General features: G+C 33.2%; 1 protein-coding gene and 1 pseudogene across 1 annotated transcript in view; one reads left to right on the top strand and one right to left on the bottom strand.

Moving 5' to 3' along the window:
• The window catches only part of CCDC148 (coiled-coil domain containing 148), a 323,980-nt gene that overhangs the window by 250,621 nt on the left and 54,752 nt on the right, over positions 1–18,607 (bottom strand). The gene's annotated exons all lie outside the window — the stretch shown is intronic.
• Positions 12,283–13,260, top strand: LOC141506289 (pre-mRNA-splicing factor SLU7 pseudogene; annotated as a pseudogene).

The raw sequence follows: 18,607 nt of genomic DNA, 5'->3' as shown, positions 1-18,607 counted from the left end.
TTCTCTCAAAACTACATTTGGGCAAATAGAAAAGTCCTACAAAAATAGAACGGACCACCTTGAAAAAGAGGTGCAAAAAATAAAGAAAGAAAAATTTTCTCCTCTAAGAAAACGAATGGAATTGGCAGAAACGAATGACTTCATAAAACAACAAGATTGTGTTAAACACAACCAAAAGATTGAAAAAATAGAAAAAAAATGTAAAATACCTCATCAGCAAAACCACTGATCTCAAGAATCAATCAAGAAGGGAGAATCTCAGAATTACTGACCTTCCTGAGAACAATGAAGAGAAATGAAGAGAACAATGAAGAGATTTAGTGATGCAAAATTGTCCTGATATCATAGCATCAGAGGGCAAAATAGTTTGAAAGAATACACTGATCCCTTCTGGAAAGAGATCCTAAAATGAAAATACCAAGAAATGTTGTGGCCAAATTCCAGGACTATCAGGTAAAAAGAAAAAATCCTACAAGGAATCAGAAAGAAAAAAATTAAATACCAAGGAGTCACAGTAAGGATAAGGGATCAAGGGCCTGGAATGAGATATTCTGAAGAGCAAGGGAGATTGGAATGCAGCCCAGAATCCACTATCTGGTAAAGCTGAGCCTTCTCTTTCAGGGGAAAAGATGGACATTTAATGAAACAGAATACTTCTAACAGTTCCTGATGGAAAAAACCAGAGCTAAATAGAAAATTCGGACATCAAACAGGAGGCTCAAGAGACATATGAAAAGGTAAAAAAAAACTGCTACAAAAAAGATGAAACTGGCTATATACCCACTTGGGAGAAAGAGTCTCATAACTCTCAAGAATTATAACTCTATTAAAGAGAATATACATAGCCAGAAGGGATGGACACACATATCTTTTCTGTGACTCAGATAGAATGATTTAAAAACAATACATCCTTAAAAATGGGGGCAATAAGGAGAAGGGAGGTTGGAGGGAGACTGAATGTGGTAAATCTCATTACATCAAGAGGTACAGAAGACCTATTGTAACTGAAGGGAGGAAGGCAGGAGGTGAGAACCACCTGAATCTTCATCTGATCAGACTTGCTTAAAGTTAACTTAGACACACTTAATCAATTTAAGAAATTTATCTTACCTTTCAAGCATTAAAAGGGGAGGGGGGGGCAGGGAGGGGAAGAAAAAAGGGAAACTAACAGAAAGAAGGGGAGAAGAGGAAAAGGGAGAGGGAAAAGAAAAAAGGAAAGGGGGGTCAATTTAAGAGGGAAAACACACTGAAGGTGGCAGTATTCAGAAAGAAAACAATGGGGAATATGGATAAAGGGAAAAAGGGGGGGAATACCAACAGAAGGAAGAGAGCATAGAGGGCAATAAGGAGTTAGTAATTATAACTTTGAATGTCAATGGGATGAACTGTCCCATAAAAAAGTAAGTGAATAGCAGAGTGGATTAAAAACTAGAATCCTACAATATGTTGCTTAAAAGAAAGTCATTTGAGGCAGAGAGATACATACAGAGTAAAGGTAAAAGGTTGGAGCAAAATGCATTTTGCTTCAACTGAAGTGAAAAGAGCAGGGGTAGCAATCCTTAACTCAGACAAAGCAGCTGCAAAAAATAGATAGCTTTAAAAGAGATAAGGAAGGAATCTATGTCCTCCTAAAAGATACCATAGACAATAAAGTAATTTCAATACTAAATATGTATGCACCCAATGGGACAGCATCCAGAATCTTAGAGGAGAAGTTGAAAGAGCTACAGAAAGACATAGACAGCAAAACTCTACTAGTGGGAGACCTCAACCTGCCACTCTCAGATTTAGATAAATTGAATCAGAAAATAAACAAGAAGGAAGTTAAGGTGAACAGATTGTTAGAAAACCTAGATATGATGGACCTATGGAGGAAACTGAATGGGGATAGAAAGGAATATACTTTTTTTTCTGCAGCACATAGCACTTATACAAAAATTGACCATGTACTAGGATATTAAAACCTAATGATCAATTGCAGAAAGGCAGAAATAGTGAATGCATCTTTCTCAGATCATAATGCAATAAAAATCATATGCAATACTGGGTCAGGGAGATACAGGCCAGAACTAATTGGAAACTAAATAACCTCATTTTAAAGAATGAGTGGATCAAGCAATAAATTATAGAAAGAATTATTTAATCCTAGATAAAGACAAGAATGAAAAAACATACCAAAACCTATGGGATACATTCAAGGTAGCTTTCAGGGGGTATATTATATCTTTAAATGCTTACATGAATAAATTAGAGAAAGAAGAAAACAATGAACAAAATATGCAACTAAAAAAATTAAAGAACAAATGAAAAAACCCAATTAAATACTAAATTTGATATTCTAAAAATTAAAGGAGAAATTAATAAAACTGAAATCAAGAAAATGAACTAATAAATAAAACCAAGAGTCGGTTTTATGAAAAAAATCAATAAAATTGACAGACCTCTGGTCAACCTGATTTTAAAAAAAAGAAAGAAGAAAACTAAATGACTAGTATCATATATGAAAAAGGTGAACTCACCACCAATGAGGAAGTAATTAAAGTAATAATTTGGAATTATTTTGCCCACCTCTATGCCAGTAAATTTGACAGACTAAGTGAAATGGATGAATATTTCAAGTTACCCAGGTTAAATGAAACGGAAATTAAAAACTTAAATTACCCTCTCTCAGAAAAAGAAATTCAAAAAAGCCATTATTGAACTCCCTAAGAAAAAATTTCCAGGGTCAGATGGATTCACAAGTGAATTCTATCAAACATTTAAGGAACAATTGGTTCCAATTCTATATAAACTCTTTGGAAAAATAAGGGGAGATAGAACTAACTCTTTCTATGACACCAAAATGATGTTGATACCTAAATCAGGATAAGTTAAAAACAGAGAAAGAAAATCATAGACATATCTCCTTAATGAATATAGATGCAAAAATATTAAATAAAATCTTAGCAAAACAATTACAAGTTATCACTAGGACAATACATTTTGACCAAGTGGGATTTATCCCAGGAATGCAGGGTTGGTTCACTATTAGGAAAACTGTTAATATAATTAATATAGCAATAAAATACCTATCAGAAATCACATATGATCATATCAATAGATGGTTAAAAAGCTTTTGATAAAATACAGCACGCATTCCTACTAAAAACACTAGGGAGTGTAGGAATAAATGGTTCATTCTTTAGAATAATAAGCAGTTATCTATATGAAACCATCAACAAGCATTATATGCAATGGAGATAGGCTAGAAGCATTCCCAATTAAGATCGGGGTGAAACAAGGGTGCCCATTATCACCACTACTATTCAATATTGTTTTAGAAAAGTTAGCTTCAGAAATAAGAGAAGAAAAAGAAATTGAAGGAATTAGAATAGGGAAGGAGGAGACAAAACTCTCACTCTTTCCAGATGACATGATGGTATACCTAGAGAATCCTAAAAAGTAATCTAAAAAACTACTAGAAATAATTAGCAACTTTAGCAAAGAAGCAGGATATAAAATAAACCCTCATAAATCCTCAACATTTCTATACATATGAATAGCAAGATACAGCAGAAAGAGCTAGAAAGAGAAATCCCATTCAAAGTAAGCTCAGACAAAATAAAATACCTAGGAGTCTACCTGCCAAGGCAGACTCAGAAACTTTTTGAAAACAATTACAAAACTCTTCTCATGCAAATAAAATTCAAATTACTGGGAAAACATCAACTGTTCGTGGATAGGTCAAACTAATATGATAAAAATGACAATTCTACCAAAATTAAATGACTTGTTTAGTGCCCTACCAATCAAAATTCCAAAAGATTACTTTAATGCGTTAGAAAAAAAAGTTAAGTAAATTTATATGGAAAAATAAAAAGTCAAGAATTTCCAGAGATTCAATGAAAAAAAGTGCAAAAGAAGGTGGCCTGGCCTTACCAGATCTAAAATTATATTATAAAGGATCAGTCATCAAAACTGTGTGGTATTGGCTAAGAAATAGTGTGGTAGACCAGTGGAATAGACTAGGTGCAATAGCAGGAAATGATTATAGTAATCTATTGTTTGATAAACCCAGAGTCCAGCTATTGGGATAAAAACACTTCGATAAAAACTAGTGGGAAAATTGGAAGTTAGTATGGAATAAACTTAGATTGGACCAACACCTCACATCCTATACCAAGATAAGATCCAAATGGATATAGGATTTAGACATAGAAAACTATATTATAAGCAAACTAGAAGATCAAGTAGTAGTTTACCTTTCAGATCTATGAAAAGGGAAACAGCTTATGTCCAAGGAAGAGATAGAGAACATCATTCAAATAAACTAGATAATTTTGACTTAATTAAATTAAAAAGCTTTTCCACAGAAAAAACCACTGTAACCAAGATCAAAAGAAATGTAGTAAATTGGGAAACAATTTTTGCAACTAGTATTTCTGACAAAGGATTCATTTCTAAAATATACAGATAACTGAGTCAAAATTTCAAAAAAACAAGTCATTCCCCAATTGACAAATGATCAAAGGATCTGCAAAAGCAATTTACAAGACAGCTAAAGAAATCAAAGCAATCTATACTCATATGAAAAATTGCTCCAAATCATCACTTATTAGAGAAATGCAAATTAAAGTATCTCTGAGATACCACCTCACACCTCACAGACTGGCCAATATGACCAGAAAGAACAATGATCAATGTTGGAAGGGATGCAGGAAATCTGGGACACTAATACATTGTTGGTGTAGCTGTGAACTCATCCAACCTTTCTGGAGAGCAATTTGGGATTATGCCCAAGGGGCAACAAAAATGTGCATACCCTTTGACCCAGTAATATCACTACTGGGTCTATACCCTTAAGAGATGATAAAAAATGGTAAAAACATCACTTTTACAAAAATATTTATAACAGCCCTGTTTGTGGCGGCAAAAAAAATTGGAAATGAGTTAGAAAAATTGGTGAATGGCTTAACAAACTGTGGTATATGTATGTCATGGAATACTATTGTTCTATTAGAAACCAGGAGGGATGGGAATTCAGAGAAACCTGGAGATTTTTTTTATTAAAGATTTTATTTATTTTGAGTTTTACAATTTTTCCCCTAATCTTACTTCCCTTGCCCCCCCAATAGAAAGCAGTTTATCTTTACATTATTTCCATGCTGTACAGCTGTACATTGATCCAAATTGAGTGTGATGAGAAAGAAATCATATCCTTAAGGAAGAAACATAAAGGATAAGAGATAAGAAGATCAGACAATAAGATATCAGGGGTTTTTCCCTCCTAAATTAAAGGAAATAGTCCTTGGAATTTGTTCAAACTCCACGGTTCTTTTATCTGGATATAGATGGTATTCTCCATTGCAGACAGCCCAAAATTGTCCCTTATTGTTGCACTGATGGAATGAGCAAGTACATCAGGGTTGATCATCACCCCCATGTTGCTATTAGGATGTACAGTGTTTTTTTTTTTCTGGTTCTGCTCATCTCACTCAGCATCAATTCATGCAAAACTCTCCAAGCTCATCTCACTCAGCATCAGTTCATGCAAATCCTTCCAAGCCTGGAGAGATCTGTATGTACTGATTCTGAGCAAGACGAGAAGAACCAGAAAAATTCTACAACATAACAGCAATATGGGGGTGATGATCAACCCTGATGGACTTGCTCATCCCTTCAGTGCAACAACCAGGGTTAATTTTGAGCATACCATCTGTATCTAGAGAAAGAATTATGAACTTTGCACAAAGACCAAAGACTATTACCATCAAATTAGAAATAAAAAAGAATTATATTATAATGTAATTTTACTATCTCATATTTTATTTCTTCCTTAAGGATATGATTTCTCTGTCATCACATTCAACTGAGATCAATGTATAACATGGAACCAATATGGGTGGAGGGAGGGAAGCAAGAATGGAGGGGGGAAATTGTAAAACTCAAAATAAATAAAATCTTTCTTTAAAAAGGGGAATAAAATAAAAACTAATTTGTGTACAGAAATCTATCTTACCCTACAGCAAAGTGGAAGTGGAAGGGGGAAGTGATGAAGAGGTAGGCTGATAGAAGGGAGGACATATTGGGAAGGTATAAGTCAGAAGCAAAACATTTTTGAGAATGGACAAAATAAAAAGAGAGTAGGACAAACATCAGAAAAAAAGAGAAAAAAAGAAAAGTAGAATAAAAACAGAAAAATAGGATGGAGAAAAATACAAAGTAACCATTAATGTAAAAAAAAATTTTACAGCAAGTTTCTCAGATAAAGATCTAACTTGTAAAAATATAAAAATGAGTTGAATTTATAGACATAAGAGTCATTCTTCAATTGATAAATGGCCAAAAATTATGAATAGCATTTTTGAGACAAAGAAATAAATCTGTCTATAGTCATATTAAAAAATGTTCTACAGCTAGGTGGTACACTCAATAGAGCACTGACCCTAGAGTCAGGAGGACCTGAGTTCAAAGCTAACATCAGATACTTAATAATTACCTAGCCATTAAGTGACTTGGGCAAGTCACTTAACCCCATTGCCTTGTCAAAAAAAATGTTCCAGAGAACTATTGATTAGAGAAATGCAAATCAAGACAACTCTGAGCTATTCAGAATGGTTAAAATGACAGAAAAGAAAAATGACAAATGGTGGGGGGGAATGTGAGGAAAATTGAGACATTAATGCATTGTTGGTGAAGTTGTATACTGAGTAAACCCTTTTACAGAACAATTTGGAACTCTCCCTAACTCTCCCCAAGGGGCTATAAAACCATGGATATTCTTAGACCAAGCAATACCTCTACTCGGTGTGAAATGGAAGAAAATGGATCCATATGTACAAAAATATTTGTAGCTTTTTAGAGGTGGTGTCAAAGAATTAGAAATTGAGGCAATGCCCATCATTTGGGGAAATAACTGAACAAGTTGCATATGATCGTGTGATGGAATATTATTGTACTATATGAAATGAAAAGCTGAATACTCTCATAAAATTCTGAAAAGATTTACATGAACTGATGCAAAGTGAAATGAGCAGGACCAGGAGAATATTATATACAGTAACAGTAATATTATAGGATGAACAACAGTGAATGACTTAGCTATTCCCAGCAATGCAACTATTTAAGACAATGCTGAAATATTTATGATGAAAAATGCTATCTTCAGAGACAGAACTGATGGAGTCTGAAGGCACATCGAAACATACTTTTTCTTTGAATTATTTTTTTAGGGTTTTTTGGGTCTGCTTTTTATAATAACATAGAAATATAGAAATGTCTAACAGAAATAATTGCATATGTGTAACCTATATCAAATTGCTTGCCTTCTTACTGAAGGGGGAGGAGAAGAGAGGGAGAGAATTTGGAACTCAAAATTTTTTTAAAAAACAAACATTTAAAATTGTTTTTACATGTAATTGGGGAAAATAAAATATTAAACTGAAAGTAAATAAAAGTCTATTTGATAGTTTTAAAATGCTATGATGATTAATGGGGAAAAGGTTATGAAAATATCAAGGCAAAAAATTTGTCCTAAAAGAACCTAAAAGAACTTTCAACTAACATTCTACCAAATCAAATGAGATAATAAATATGGCATTTTATAAAGTTTAAAGTGATACATAAATATTGGCTGTAGGATAATTAGCATAATTAGACTTACTGCACCATTATGAAAGAAGATCTATATAATTTATATAGCCTACTACTTAAAGAATTTGCCTATAGAATATTTTATATATAGTCAGATTTAACAGACATTTATCAATTTTTCATGACACAAAGATAGAGACACAATCATCCTTGAAAATAAAAATTATGCAAACAAAAATGTAGTTGCCTCTGCTTGTTCATCAAGCAAAAGTCAGACTAAAGCAGCTGCAAATAGTTTTAAGGGATCTAATGACAATATTGGCAAGTTATATTACCCAGTTATAAATCAATAAGTAATGGTTGAAAAGCAGATCACTACTACACATGGAAAAGGAGGAGATATATGACAAACCCTATATTCAAAACTTAGGACTGAGGTCACAGAAAGATAAAGACAGGAATGTGTTTGCCAAACACTAAATCTCAGTAACTACAGACATATGGGCTGGTTGCTATCATTATAGCACAAACTGGATCTGTATAGTAAAAGAAAAATGAACATAAGAAAGCTATAAAACTTATTAAGTACACATTAGCTATTTGAAAAATCTTAATTAAGCAGTAATAAAATTTAAATTAATAGGTAAATTACAATAAAGTTTATTTGTTATAATTTGAGATAAAACAATTACATGTATAGTTAATATTTCCTTCATTTTGAAACTCTGCTTCTTCTAATTTGGACTTTCCTTCAGTTTTTCATAATAAAATGTCACAAACTGCTATTTGAATTACTGCATCTTTTCTCTCAGTTACCACAACACTATGTTACTGTCCTTGGCTGATTCACATTACTTTACTTTAAATTTATGATTATGGTTTTTCCCTTTACAAAATGACACTTCAGGAATGATTTTTCTAAAGCAACTGATGGAATCAGCAAGTGGACCGAGAATAATAGCAAAGAGATATCCATGTTTCATCTCAAAAAGTATGAAAATAAGGAAAGTAACATAGGAGATGGATGTGAAGATTAAGAGTGAACACAAGTAAATAAAAAGATCATTGTGTATGTGTGTGTGTATATATATATATATATATAATTATACATAATTATATACATATATATGTATATATATATACCAGTGGCATCTTTCCAAGAAATTATGACAATATATCAAATTTTATCATGATTTCTGGTAGGTAACATCTAGTGACAGATGGCATATATCAAAGGTGACAATCTGTTAAGTGACTGTTTATGCAGTTTATTCAATTATTCATACCAACAGAAAGGACCATTGATAAAGGAAAACAAAATCCATGTTTTATTTCCCCCCAATCTGGGTTAAAAGTATAAGCCTTGATCATTAGTGGCAGCTTCTACTAACTAGCTGAGTCAGAATTATGACCATACTTCTTTTGTTAGAATTTCTTGACTGAAAATCTAGGACTCCTGAACTAGAATTGGTTGTTAGCCTTACTGTAATGAGCAATGGCTTTGATATTAGGTACAGATATTGTATTACCCATGCAGCCTGGGAGTTTGAAATATAATACCAAGCATCAAGTTTGGTACTGTTATCATGAGACCTTACCATAAAAAAATTCTTGTACATTAGCTCTTCCATTCCATGACCTCTTAGTACCTATGAAAACAATTTACACTACACTGTCTTAATTTTTAATGAGAGGGTCAGAAAGTCAAGTGGAACATAAAATAAAAAAGAAATCCAACACAAGAATTCAAATTGAAGAGAGATTTCTTGTGAAGGGTGAAGTCCTCCGCACGATCCTTTTTGCAGATGACAGTGTACTAGAATACTGTATTGGACAAAGCCCTAGAACTTTAACAAGCCTCTTAGAAGAGATCTATAATCACTCTCAAACATTTTAATTAACCAGTTTACACAGGAAAGAGCAAAAGAAAAAATCTGTTGCTCAGATTGTGACATGTTATTGCATTAAATACCTATGGAGTTTAAGTTTATCTGGGTATATGAAGTGTTAACAGAGGACTAACACTTCTAGTGTAAGGACTGGCTGAGCCTTTTCAGGGCTGCTAGTACACCTATTGGTGCCTACCTGTCACCCAACTTACTTGTGGCTCAAAGAAGTTGTAGCATATGCAACAGTCACAATCTAGTAAAACCATCTCAGCAGACAGTCTAAACCAGATTGAAAGTAATCCATAGACCTCAAACCTATTGGTGAGTTAGAAGGATGTCTATCCCCAACCAAGTACATCTAGAAAAGACAGTGCAAATGAACAAGTTGGATCCAGAATAAAAAGAAAGAAAAGTAGGCTACATTGCTTATAGGAAATTTCAAAGCTTCTTTAGTGATGTTTGACTTTTGCCAGAGACAAAAATCTATCTTTTTAACACCAACATTTGGCTAATGCTGTATGGTTTTGAGAAATGGAACATAAGAGTTCTTAAAAACTGAAATATTAAAAATTTGAATTGAATTTGAATCAAAGAAAAAATAACAGTCAAGAGGTCTTATGGTATGTTTAAGCAGGTGGTAAAAGTATAACCAATGAAAAACTTCAAAGAAAGAAAATAAAAAAGAATTTCATCACGGAAAATGCAAGATAAGAAGAGAAGAGACACTGGCTTCATGATGAGAATGAGGAAAGACCAAAAAGGAAGATCCCCATATTGTTAGGTAACCTCTCTTTACTGAACTCATCTGAGGACATGAACAAGAATTCAATGGTGTTGGGTAGGCAACGACAGGTTGTAAGCTGCATCATTAAAGCTAATTTCCAAATCAATGAAATCAAAGAACCATGAAGTGTCTGAGGGTCCAAGAGTATCATATATGTTTATATATTGCTTTGCCATTTACTCCCCAAATATATCATAAATTTCTTGAGTGCAGAAATTATATAATCTATTTCCTTTGAAACCCATAATAGTAAATAACAGTCCTCTGAATGAAATAATTATTTCCAAGTTTCCAATCACAAGGACTTGTTAAAAAAAAAGACAACTTTGGGGTGTGAGTGTAGAAGTGAAGAGCAATAATAATAGCTTCCTTTATTTTGGTGATGGGTAGGATAAAGTTTATAAATATATACATAAGATTATACAGACATATATATGTATATATACCACATATAAAGAAATTAATGTACACACACACACACACACACACACACACACTTATACACAAACCCCAACTCTTTTTCTTCCTGGATCAATAAAGCAACACAATCTTTCTCCTACAAAATATTGTGACCAAAAGGCCATAAATGTGCATATTAGATAGCAAATGTAATTACTCTAGCCAATCAAAATCTATATTCCCAAAATTTATCTATATTAATTACAGATTAGTAAATTAATACTGATTCATCACTTAGTTTCTTGTGAATTCAAGTCATGGAAGTAAATTCCACAGAACCAAATCACCCTTAAGTGTAGTGATAAAATTAAGTTTCTGAATTTCAAAATCTATGGATCATACCTAGGACATATGGTAAGAATATCAAATTGATACCTAGTCCAAAATGTCTTTTTATTACTACTTTTATCACTACTCTAAATACATATTTTTGGTAGAATATATTTATTTTATGGAACATTCTTTCACAAAATGAACTGATCTTTTGATATAAAGCTTCTTTATATTGCTTTCTCAAATAAAACTTAAGCTTGATGCTATTAAGCAAAAATAAAGAGTTGAATGACAATGAAACAATTTAAAAATTTTTTATTATCAATACAGAGATGGACTGATGCAGGATAGTATATAAAATACAAGTTTTTGATTAATCACTAGATGAGGAAATTACAAGTTCCTTTAGACACATAACCTACAATAAAATCCTTGAATGAAAACCAGGAGATAATATTATCACCAATCTTAAATGGTACATATGAAATTTGCATTTAGCAAAATGTCTATTTTAAAAATACATTAATGCTTCATTCGATGTTTCATTACAATTAAGACCAAAATCAGAAAACTATGCAGCCTGAAGAGATTAAGAAAAATAAAAACAGTAACCCCTCTCACTTCTTATCACAAGTAACAGTGTGGTGAACATATTGTTTCTTTAAGACAAGTGAGCTTCAGTGGCTTGTGGAATACTCCCAGACGTGCACAAGGCTGGGCTATCACAGAAGTTTGTCCCCTTCAGAATCATGGTTGGGGTCTTCTCCACTGTGGAAGCAGTGACATCCCCCAAAACCAGGACCCCTGAGGCTGATGTTACAGAAGCAACAAACATGACATAGAAAAGCTAAAGAAAACAGCAAAGGAACACTGGAGAAAGAAGAAAAGCTAGAATTTAAAAAGATGAAGTAGATGAGGAAGGAGAAGATACTAATGTTCATAGTAGAAAGATCTATCAAAAAGATCCATTCTAAAGCATAAGAGACCCCAACCTGAGAAACAAACCTGAGTTCATCTGAAGAATGGTATAAGAATGGTGAAAAGGAGAATATCATGACAACAAAGTACCAAAGGAGCACCAGATGAACATATCCAACCTCAGCTAATGTCTGTCTATGATTATAAAAGGGATAGGTGGAATGGTTACAACTCAGAATAATATGTAAAGATTGGGGAAGAATATGACAAAATCCATCTGGTTAATTATACAATGAAAGCTCAGAAACTACAAAATTGTGGAGAGGAATATAGTGAGAGAAAAAGGAGACTGAGTACATTCTTAGTATCAATTACAGTAAAATAAAAATGGCCTCAGGAAAATTAACTGAACAAGTGAATTCACCAAAACATCAGTAGAGAAAAGAACCAAATTCTCAAGACCATAACAGTATTCAGGAAGATATTACTAAATATTTGTAAAATCTAGATCCCAATTTTACCTATTAGAATCCAAAAACAAAAGCAGTTAGAGAGAATCTTTATGCCAATGCAGGCAGGAATTCTGATTAAGGACAGGAGACAATTTCGATACAGTGAAGATACAATTTCAATTGCACAATCACAGTTATTTTCTAGGAGTTTAAGACTGGGTCTCAAGTGTATCTCCATCAAAGCAGATTCAATAAAACTGGAATTGCTGTATAAATTATTTAAAGTCAAGAAAGAAGATTTCAAAGAACAGAAAGAAAACATCCCAGAAAAGAATGGAGTCAAGAATACTTGAATACACTCTTTCCTTCCCCTCTCCCAATTGGTATTAGCTCAAATAGATTATGTGAAATATTCAAGACATGGAACAAGGACAAGAGTAGACTTTTTTATCAAAGGACAAGAGTGGACTTTTGCCCATTCTAAATTGTGAAGAGACTGTCAAAATCAATAGTTATACACACATCTGGGGTACCTGTTGGAAAGAAGGTGGATGGCAGTACAAGTGCTGTCATTCCTTTGTCAAATTTTCCTACTGTACTGGAGAAGCTGGGAAGAAAATTGTCAATGTGGATAAATATATTCCTGATGATTCCATGGAAGAAGAACATGAGCAGACAAAAAACTCTGATGGAGTTTCACCAAGATACAAGAGAAAAAGAAGATACACTGGAAGAGTAATTTAGTCAGTAAGACTAAAGAAAAAAGAAATATGGAAAAACTAAAAACAGCACTAAATTTGAACAGGTCTGACCCCTCCATGACAAGGCAATCCTACAGCAAGATGAGAGAGAGAAACTCTACAATAGCATATAGAGAGCCCAAGAACCTACAGAGGAGGAAATAAAAATGTAATACAAGGTTTCTTTTTCATGGACAGCAAGGACATCACTTAGATGGAATATATGTGTGTCTATGGAATATATGTGTATATATATATATATATATATATATATATATATATATTTTTATACATAGAGAGAGAGCATATATATGCAATGCTCAAGTTGAGAATATGTTATTTTTAGTCTCTTGGTAAATAGGGATGGAAAAAATCTTCATTTTTCTTATTGTTTGTCTTTTAAATAAATTTCTGGAACTCTCATTAAAGAAAATAACAGTGAGATAAAAAAGAGCAGTATGTATACAATAGTCCTTACATTTGTAAGAGAAAAGGTTGTGATTATAAAGTCATTGAATCACAGGATTACTTGAAATAATATAGTACAGGTCAAAGGACATCAACTTTGGAGTCAAATAATATAGGTTCTACTTATCAGTGGGACCTAGGACAAATCACTTAAGGCTCTGGCAAAAGAGGAATGTATTAAATGGCTTTCAAGTCCCTTCCAGTTCTAAATAAATGATCCTAAGTTTTTTTTAAAGTCTGTTTCCATTGCTTTCTTTTTAAGAAAAGAAATTTACCATTTTTTAAAAATTATTATGAGAAAATGAAACAATTGTATAAAGTTATAGTATGTGTCTATACTGAAAATCACTATTATTGCTAGTTAAAGAGAAAGATACAAAGATGTGGACTGAGAGCAAACAAAAAGAAGAGAAGGGAAAATGAGAGTGGAAGAAGGGGAACGGCAAGAGAAGACAAAGTCAAGCACAGACATTAAGACAAGGGGAATAAAGAAAGCAGGCAGAGCACAAATGTACAAAATTGTGGAGAAGAATATAGTGAGAGAAAGAGGAGGAGATTGAGTACATTCTTAGTATCAATTACAGTAAAACTTTGTGAACCACAACCTATAGTTCATTTATGTAATTGCCTTAGGAATAATTAATCAGATGTAATATGTGTGTGATTAGCCCCTGTTAAGACCTCAAGCACACTGAACGGAAAACTTGTACCCTACCATAAGCTTATGGGAGGAAAAACAGATGAGTTACATAAACTAAGCTGCCATGGATGAATTGCAGTCTATAATATTGGAGGTTATGTCCCCATCAATGAAATCACAGATTAATTGAAATATTTGACACAACTATGTTGGGACATGATAGCTACTATAACCTACCCCCGGGGCTGTGATTAAAATTCACAGGGAATTCAATTTGGCATGCTAGGATGGGTAAAATCTAGGTGGTTTATTCTTTGATTCAGATTTACTCAAATGAACTATCATACTGAAGATCCCTTCCAATTAAAAATCTTATGCTTCTATTCTTCCAGCTGCAATGATGAACAGCAATATGAAATGGAATAAGATTAGAGTGGTGATTGAAGTAGTCTAAGGAGCAAGAATAAAACTCAAGACTACTGATATTATAATTTCAGTTATTTCATAATGAACAAAAAGGAGTTGCTAATCCCAAATACACATATTGCTATACTGAAACTCTTGTTTGATAGAAGTTACTGTGAAACAACCTGGAGTATTTCATGAACCTGTGGAATCAGATGCAGAGGAAAAGGAACAATCTGTGAAAAACAGGAAACGTTTAGGGCATTGTCCCAAGTCTGTGGACTAGCAACAATCCATTAAAAATTTTACCAGTCTGCAAAATTTTTATTACCAAAGGTCCCTACTTATAAGAACTATAAAATCTTAAACTGCAGGGGAAAGAACACGAGTTGGATTCAGAGGACCTGGTTTAACTTCTAATTAAAGCTACTCCAGCTTACTAGCTGGGTTGTCTTAGCAAGTTATTTCAGTTTCCTTTTCTGTAAAGTTGCTTCTAAGATTTCTTCAATGTCTAAATGCTCTGATTCCACTCTTTTATTTCTTATCTTTCTCTCTTTGTCCTGCTCCTCCTTATCCCTACCTCTTCATTCTTCCCAGCTCCTGATATGCTCTCCACTTTGTTCCCTCATGATAACTGTGAAGAGTGTAGAAAACAATTTGGTTATATTTGAGTTGGGAAATTTATTTCTGGAACTGAGAAATTAATACCAATACTATTAGAGCTATAGTCCAACCACATTATGGATTAAATAGGCTGTTATTAGCTGGCCTTGGAATTTAAGCAAGATTTAACATATTGTTTCTATGAGATATTATTTCTGAGTTCCAAACACTTGATTTTTAAAGAGCAAACTTTTGGAAAACATTAATAAGCTGGGAAAGCTGATATTTCCTTTCACTTCATCTCCAATGATCCTTGTGATTTGTTTTTTTTTTAAAGTAGTTAAATGACCATACTACAGAAAAAGCAAATTATGATAAGAATTAATAGAATTTAAGATTGTAATTGAAATCTTACCAAGTTATTCTGATATCCATGTAACAATTTTCTAGAACTCCCAGGTTCTGAATTCACAAAGACTAGGTTTGTTGAGTCCCACTTCTGGACTCCTTCAATCTTCCTCAGGACAGTGTTGGGGGGGGGGGGCAGGAGACAAGGATGACAAAGGAGACAAGTACTCCATCAAGATCTCCAAGTGCTCCATTTATTCACCAGAATACCAGTGCTTTAATATCCTTCCCAGACCCTAATCCACTCCAACTCCCATGGTACTTGGTAAAACAAGATTCTGATGCTCCAAGGGACAAGGTGATGATAATTTACAGTATTTCTACATACAACAGTCTCTAACATAGCTTCAATCTGGAGAGTTCTTCATATGTTATTCTTTGGCTCATTCTCTCACCCAGGACATGCCATGGGAATATTGTAATATTCATAGTCTGTATCTTTACAAATATGAGTAAAAGGACCCTTAACTCCTGTGCTATATTAGATATAGGACAGTCTTTATGTCATCCCATAGGAATAATGAATGGAAAATGTAAGGAATTCACAAGAGTCATAAACAGGTAAAGATAACTCTTTCTTAGTTTCCACTTCCAAAAATCAGATGTTATCCTTCCTTGGATGGCCAAACTTCCTGAAAAGATTTTCTATATCTAATTCCTCTACTACCTCACCAATTTTCAAATTATTACAGTTTTGTTTCTCACCCTTCTATTGTATAAAATCTCTTCTTTTAAAAGGCAACATTGACCTCCTAATTGCCAAATCTAATGTCTTTTCCCCCATCCTCAACTTTCTTGAACCTCCCTTTTCAATATCTGATATGTTACCCCCCATATTTTGAGATACTTTTTTTCTCCTGAGACTTACAAGACAATACATTTTCCCTGTTCTCCTTCCTCTCTAACTTTTCTGTTTCTGTTTTTGTCCCCTTCATAAATTCTGAAGGTAGGTATTGCACAAGGCTGTGCCTTTGTCCTTTTTATCTTTTTCCATTTTATCTCCCCTTGACAACATCCTTCCCTCTCAAGATTCCCAAATTCATATCTCTTGTTCCTACTCTCTCTCCCCCTTACAATCTTTTTGGTTTATAAATCTGATCTTTTTATTTCTCTGGTCCAACATCTGCAATTCAAGGCAATTTATTATTTAGGCCATATTGCTGTTTCATCCTTAATTTATATTTTCTCCTTCAGTTACTATATATGGAGAGAGAGAGAGAGAGAGAGAGAGAGAGAGAGAGAGAGAGTTTGATTTCAGCCAAACTATACAGCTTTATTGTTCAAAAATATAGTTTTCTCATTTTTCTCAAAATATAGTTTTCTCATTTCTCAATATGCCTGAAATAAGCTCTCACCTCTTTGCATATTGAATTCTTATAAAACCTAACTCAAATGCTACTTCCTTAGGGAAATCTACTATGATCTCCCTATTATTAACACCATATATAATCCCCATCTTGAACCGTAAATTCTCTAAGTGTTTGTCTTGTCTAAACTTTGAATTAAATCTAGGGTCTAGAGTCATAAGCACTTCATAAATATTTGTTGGATTCAATGGAAAATTCCTTTAAAAAATGGAAAATTAGCTGGGACTGGGGGGAATGATTGGTTAGATGGTTTGGGTTTTTTTTCATCCTTAGCAAAGTGTCTACCACATAGTCAATACTTGATAATGATTTGTTAAATTGAAAAGAATTCCCATTATGTGAATATTTTCATAATAACAGTTGGCATAGACTGCATCTGTGATTTAATTAGTAAAAAAAGAATGCCTAGATAAGGAAATTATTCTATCACCACAGATCAGCACCTTCATTGTAACTTAAGAGTCATAGAGAGTTGCCTAAACAATAGCATCAAAGGTCAATAGAAACAGATACATAGAATTGTATGCATATTGATATAGAAAATTACAAATTAGCATTATTCATGCTTCACTGCATTTTAAATTATTTTATGAGACAAATTCCTCAACTGCATCTTAATCTGGTTCTACAAGAGTGTCAGGGACAACTCAGAGCCCATGGGTCACAAGTTTGACAACTTTTGCCTATAGCATATGACTTTGTCCAAGGTCACACAGCCAGTAATAGCCAGAGATAGGTCTTGAATCTAGGCCTTCCTGAAGGCCAGTTCTCTGTCCATTATACCTTTGTACCTATTACAGTATTTACAGATTAACTCTATTATATTATTTACCATAATAGATTTGATGTGTAACCTTTTCAATGTATACTTTGTGATACCACAAATAATTATACAATAGAAGAGTTCTAACTTTATCCCAAACTGATATTGATGATAATAGTTAGCATCTATATAATATCTACTATCTACTAAGAGCCAGGAAGTGTGCTAAGTGTTTTATAAATATTACATATATTCTACCTTAGGATCATGGGATCATGGATTTAGAACTGGAAAGATCCTTAAAATTTATATCACCCCAACCTTATTTTACACATGAGGAAAATTGAGGCACAGAGAAGTTGTGAATTCAAATCTAGTTTCAGACACTAACTGTGGGATGCAAAGCAAGTCACTTAACCCCAATTGTCTCAAAAAAATGCTATGGCTCTGAAATTGAAAAAAATGAATCAATGTCACTTCCTATGTATAATATTTGTGGTATTAACAAAATTTGATAACATTTATATACCCATTTCTAGTTCTATACATTAGATAATTAAATATAATATATAATTTATCTTTATATGAATTTCTCATTTAATAATATTAGTAACTGATTTCTAGACATCTGGGTGGTACAGTGCATAAAACATTGGGCCTGGAGTAAGGAAAATCTAATTCAAATTCATCCTCAGACACTTGCTAGCTTTGTGATCACAGTTAAGGAACTTAATTTCTGTCTCAATTTCCTCATCTATAGAAAATAACACCATTTCCATGGCAGGGTTGTTCAGTCATTTATTTACCTCCCAAGTTCATTCATATAAAAGAATTTTTAATTGAATTCAACAAATATTTATAAAGTA

This window comes from Macrotis lagotis, chromosome 1 (genome assembly GCF_037893015.1).
Source record: "Macrotis lagotis isolate mMagLag1 chromosome 1, bilby.v1.9.chrom.fasta, whole genome shotgun sequence".
NCBI lineage: Eukaryota > Metazoa > Chordata > Mammalia > Peramelemorphia > Peramelidae > Macrotis > Macrotis lagotis.
The sequence above is the reverse complement of the archived record's forward strand: the minus strand, read 5'-3'. Positions and strand labels throughout refer to the sequence as shown.